Source organism: Ornithorhynchus anatinus, chromosome 7 (genome assembly GCF_004115215.2).
Source record: "Ornithorhynchus anatinus isolate Pmale09 chromosome 7, mOrnAna1.pri.v4, whole genome shotgun sequence".
In the NCBI taxonomy this organism is placed as follows: domain Eukaryota; kingdom Metazoa; phylum Chordata; class Mammalia; order Monotremata; family Ornithorhynchidae; genus Ornithorhynchus; species Ornithorhynchus anatinus.
Window position 1 is genome coordinate 79,453,059 of NC_041734.1, and position 6,148 is coordinate 79,459,206.

Here is a 6,148-nt window from a genome sequence, read left to right on the forward strand (position 1 = left end):
TAATAATGACGGTATTTGTCAAGCACTTACTATGTGCCGGGCACTGAACTCGGCGTTGGAGTGGATACCAGCGGATCGGGTTGGACGCAGTCCATGTCTCACGAGGAGCTTTTTCCAGATAATTAGGATAATATCGGTATTTGTTAAGCGCTTACTATGTGCGGAGCGCCGTTCTGAGCACTGGGGTAGATACAGAGTAGTCAGGTTGTCCCACGTGGGGTTCACAGTTTTAATCTCCATTCTACAGATGAGGGAACTGAGGCCCAGAGAAGTCAAGTGACTTGCCCAAAGTCACACAGCTGGCAAACGGCGGTGCCGGGATTAGAACCCACGATCTCTGACTCCCAAGCCCGGGGTCTTTCCACGGAGCCACACCGAGGGAGCTGAGGCACAGAGAAGTGAACCATAATAATAATTATAGTACTTGTTAAGTGCTCACTATGTGCCAAGCGCTGTTCTTGGCACTGGGGTAGATACAAGGTCATCAGGTTAGACACAGTCCCCGCCCCATGTGGGGCTCACAGTCTCAATACCCTTTTTCCAGATGAGAGAATGGAGGCCCAGAGTCACGAAGTGATTTGCCCAAGGTCACGCAGCAGACAGGTTTCCCCACTCCACAGCACTTGTGTATATATATATATGTACTTATTCATTATTCTATTTATTTTATTGATGATATGCATATCTCTATAATTCTAGTTATTCACACTGATGTCACTGATGCCAGTTGACTCGCTTCGATGTATGTCTCCCCCCTTCTAGACTGTGAGCCCGTTGTTGAGCAGGGACTGTCTCTGTTGCTGAATTGTACTTTCCAAGCGCTTAGTACAGCGCTCTGCACACGGTGAGCGCTCAATAAATGCGATTGAATGAATGAATGAACAGGTGGCGGAACCAGAATTAGAACCCATGATCTTCTGACTCCCGGGATCGTGCTCTATCCCCTACACCACGCCGCTTCTCGTTATTTGACTGACTGATGTGTGTCGGCTTGTCTGGGCCCCAGTTCTTTGGGGAATCTTCCATTGGTCCAGGAAGGAGGAGGTCCATCGTTCTGGTTTTCAGATGAGAAGCCGTGTGGCCTAATGGAAAGAGCCAGGGTCCGGGAGTCAGAGGGATCTGGGTTCTAATCCCAACTGGGCCACTTGTCTGCCGTGTGACCTTGGCCCGGTCGCTTCACCTCCCTGGGCCTCAGTTTCCTCATCTGGAAAATGGAGATTTAACTCCTGTTCTCCCTTCCACTTCTTTGTGGAAACCCGTGTGGGACAGCGACTGTGTCTGATCTGATTATCTTGTATCTATCCTAGCACTTACTTTGGTGGACAGTAATCAAGAAGCAGCGTGGCCCAGTGGAAGAGCCCGGGCCTGGGATTCAGAGGGGCCTGGGTTCTAATCCCGGCTCTGCCCCTTCTGTCCTGGGTGTAATATATGTAAATGACAAGATGTAATATATGTAAATAATATTATGTATATTATGCAATTCTGAGGATTAGTCTGAATACATATTTCAAGTATATACAATACGTATTAATTATACTCTCCCAAACCCTTAGAAACCTGTAAACTTCTTGAGGGCAGGGATTAATTCTACTGTCTTCTCCCAAACCCTTAATTCAGTGCCCGGCCTATAGTTATCTTTAAACTCCTTCAAAGGCAGGAACCTCGTCTATTAATTCTGTACTATCAGTCGATCGTATTTATCGAGCATCTACCGCGTGCAGAACGCTGTACTACGCCCTTGGTAGAGTACAATAGGACAATGTGCAAGACACCTTCCCTGCCCCCAAAGAGCTTACAATCTAGAGGAGGAGAGAGACATGAATCGAAATATTCCAAGCGCTTAGTACAGTGCTCTGCACATAGTAAGCGCTCAATAAATACTATTGAATGAATGAGTGAAATAAATAAAATGACAGATACGGACATAAGCGCTATGGGGCTGGAAGGGAGGACGAAGAAAGGGATTAAGTCTGGAGCTCCCTCTAAACTGTATGCTCGTTGTGGGTAGGGAATGTCCGTTAGATGGTAGTGTCATAAGCAGTGGGTTTTAATGTTGTAGAGCCAGGCCTGAGAGTCAGAAGGACCTGGGTTCTAATTCCGGCCCTGCCACATGTCTGCTGTGTGACCTTGGGCCAGTCACTTCACTTCTCTGTATCACAGTTACCACATCTGTAAAATGGGGATAGAGTGTGAGCCTATAGAGAAGCAGCGTGGCTCAGTGGAAAGAGCCCGGGCTTGGGAGTCAGAGGTCATGGGTTCCCGGCTTGGCCACATGTCAGCTGTGTGACTTTGGGCAAGTCACTTCACTTCTCGGTGCCTCAGTTACCTCATCTGGAAAATGGGGATTAAGACTGTGAGCCCCACGTGGGACAACCTGATTCCCCCGTGTCTACCCCAGTGCTTAGAACAGTGCTCGGCACATAGTAAGCGCTTAACAAATACCAACATTTTTATTATTATTATTATTATTAACCTCATGCGGGACAGGAACTGTGTCCAACCTGATCAACTTGCATCTACTCCAGCACTTAGAACGGTGCTTGGCACATAGTAAGCACTTAACAAGTGAGACAATTATTATTATTGTTATTACTTTCCCATGCGCTTAGTACAGTGCTCTGCACACGGTAAGCTCTCGATTAATACCTTTGATTATTCATTCAATCCTATTTACTGAGCGCTTACCGTGTGCAGAGCATTGTACTAAGCACTTGTAAGCAGAGAAAGTTCCTGCCCACAATGAGCTTACAGTCTAGAAGGGGGGAGGGAGATATCAAAACGTGTAAAACAGGCATCAATAGCATCAATATAAAAACTATAATTATAGATATAGACACATCTAAATGATCAAAAAGGCATTAATGTAAAAAAATAGACTTAAAGATATGTACACATATTCACAGGTGCTGTGGGGTGCAGAGGAGGGGTAGAACAAAGGGAGTGAGGGCGATGAGGAGGGGAGGGAGAGCTGAGGAAAAGGAGGGCTTAGTCTGGGAATTATCGAGAACGGCGCTTAATGTAAGTGCTTAATAAATACCATAATTATTATTATCGAATGATTATCGATTAATCAGAAGAAGACCTGGTTTTCAAACAACTCCCCCTGACTTTTAGAATCTCAGTGGCAACCGAACGAATGAAACCGCTCCGTACTTCAGAAGGAAACAGTCTCGGAGTTATTTGGCTTTACCTAAGACAATCTGGACAACAGCAAGGCTAAATCCCAACCCGGGAGAGGGACTATTAGGATATTAAAAAACAGCATTAGCGTTTCGGGAAGAAAATGCACTGGGTGTGACATTTTTCATGTGGCTACAATGAAGTGGAGCTTTTGAAGACAAAAAAAAAATCTGGCAAATTATAAATTGGGGTAGTAATTCACGGAAGTCATAAAACAGCAGACTTTTATGGCACCGTTGAGACGGGTTTGTACTATAAGTGATTAAACAGCCTGTGGGGTCCAGGGAAGCTGAAAAGGAAGGTCTGTAGGGCCCCGTGGGTTAAATATTAACCAAGAAAAGATGGCAAATCTAAGTCCCTGCAAACACACTCTAATAAATAAGATGGCTGGTGCTTTCCCAAATAGAACTGAGCAAACTGCAGATTTCTTTTCCACAGTTCCTCTCCTTTTCCCACATGACTCCATCCTCACTAATTGTCTCTCTGGCTTAGGATCCCAGGAGGCAGAGTTTATTCCTGTCCCACGATTCCAATAACCAGTGGTATTTACTGAGCGCTCACTCACCGCTCCTGACCGTAGGCTCCTTGTGGGCGGGGAACATGTCTACCAAGCTCTCGTCTTGTCCTCTCCCAAGCGTTCAGTCCATTGCGCTATACAGAGTAAGCGCTCGATAAATGCCATCGATCGGCGACGGATTGATACCCCGGTGCCTTTGGTAAAAACGATTCTTTAGATTTAGCTCTTTGCCTGTGAATCTTTTAGTATTGGGTCATGAATTAGTGAATGAAAATCCAAGCCGGACGGGTGATCTGGGGAAATGAGATGAGGTTCTGAGGATTCGCTAAACATGGGACGTGCTTTCTGGTGTTTGAATGTTTCCTGAAAGGTTATTCCAGAGACTTTGAGAGAAAATATCCTGCTCTCTTCTGACTGTAAGCTCCTTATTGGCAGGGATGACGTCAACAAACTCGGTGGCATTATATGCTTTCAAGCACTTAGTACAGTACCCTTCACACAGTAAGTCCTCAATAATAATAATCGTGGTATTTGTTATGCACTTCCAGGCACTGTACCAAGCACTGAGATGGATACATGATAATGAGGTTGGACATAATCTTTGACAATCATAGGGCTCGCAGCTTTAATCCCCATTTTCTAGATGAGGAGACTGAGGCCTAGCGAAGTGCAGCGACTTGCTTAAGGTCACGCAGCAGACAAGTGGCAGACATCACTTAACTTCTCTATTTCAGTTCCATTATTTGCAAAATGGGGATTCAATACCTGTGATCCCTCCTACTTAGAATGTGAGCTGATGATCTACCCCAGCGCTTAGCACAGTGGTTGGCACGTAGTAAGTGCTTAACAAATACCACAGTTGTTATTATCAGTAGTAGTAGTTATTTAGCTCTTACTATTCATTCGTAACCTTGGCATTATCCTTGACTCTTCTTGACTCCACTTTCTCGTTTCACCGACGTATTCGAGCCATCACTGAATCCTGGCAGTTCTGCCTTCACAATATTTTCGCTTTTGTTTGATACAGAGGTGGATGGGCAACCACTGGAGATTTTTTGGGGGGGTGGGGGTTATATGTCCTGAACATTTTTATAGAAAAATGATGCGGGCAGCAGAGTGAAGTATGGACCGGAGAAGGAAGAGACAGGAGGTTGGGAAGTCAGCAAGAAGGCTGACGCAGTCATCTAGGCGGGATAGGATGAGGGATTGGATTAGCTGTTTGGATGGAGAGGAAAGGGCGGATTTTAGCGATGTCGGGAAGGTGGGACCGACAGGATTTGGTGACGGATTGAATATGTGGGCTGAATGAGAGAAAGGAGTCAAGGATAAAGCCGAGGTTACGGGTTTGTGAGACGGGAAGGATGATGGTGCCATCTACAGTGATGGGAAAGTCCCCGAGAGGACAGAGTTTGGGTGGGAAGATAAGGAGCTCTGTTTCGGACATGTTAAGTCTGAGGTGCCGGGAGAGGTCACCCAAGCAGGGATGTCTGGAAGGCAGGAGGAGATGCGAGACTGCAGAGAGGGAGAGAGATGTAGATTTGGATATCATCTTCTTAGAGCTGATAGTTGAAGTCACAGAAGCCAATGAGTTCTCCAAGGGAGTGAGTGTAGATGGAGAATTGAAGGGAACCCAGAACTGAACCTGAAAGACCCCCACATTTAGGGAGTGGGAGCCAGAGGAGGAGCCTACGAGGGAGACTGAGAATGAACGGGCACAGAGGCAAGGCGAACCAGGAGAGGACACAGTCAGCGAAGCCGAGTTTTGATAACGTTTCCGGGAGAAGAGGGTGGTCCACAGGGCCGAAGGCAGCCGAGAGGTGGAGGAGGATCAGGATGGAGTAGAAGCCGTTGGATTTAGCAAGGAGATCAACGGTGACCTTGGAGAAGACGGTTTCTGTGGAGTGAAGGGGACGGATGCCAGATTGGAGAGGGTCCAGGAGAGAACTGGAGGAGAGGAATTTGATGCCAAGCACTGTGCTAAATTCAGGAAAGAATTCTATCAATGAGCTGTAGTCTCAACCCCCGACCTCCAGAAGCTCACCCTCTGAGAAGACATATTTATTTAGAATAAAGTCTGTCTCTCCCTCTAGACGATAAGGTGGTTGTGGGCGGGGAATATGTCTGAACTATTGTTTTATTGTTATCCTGAACACTCCTAAGTGCTTAGTAATAATGATAACGATTATTATTCTTACTATTTTGGTGTTTGGTAAGTGCTTGCTATGTGCCAATCACTGTTCTTAGCACTGGGCTAGATACCCGATAATCGGGTTGGATACAGTCCCTCTCCCACGTGGGGTTCCCAGTCTTAATCCCCGTTTTACAGACGGGGTAACTGAGGCCCAGTGAAGTGAAGGGACTCGCCCACGGTCACGCAGCAGACGAGTGGAGGAGCCGGGATTAGAACCCACGTCCTATGACTCCCGTAACCCCTGATCTAGCCACGAGGCC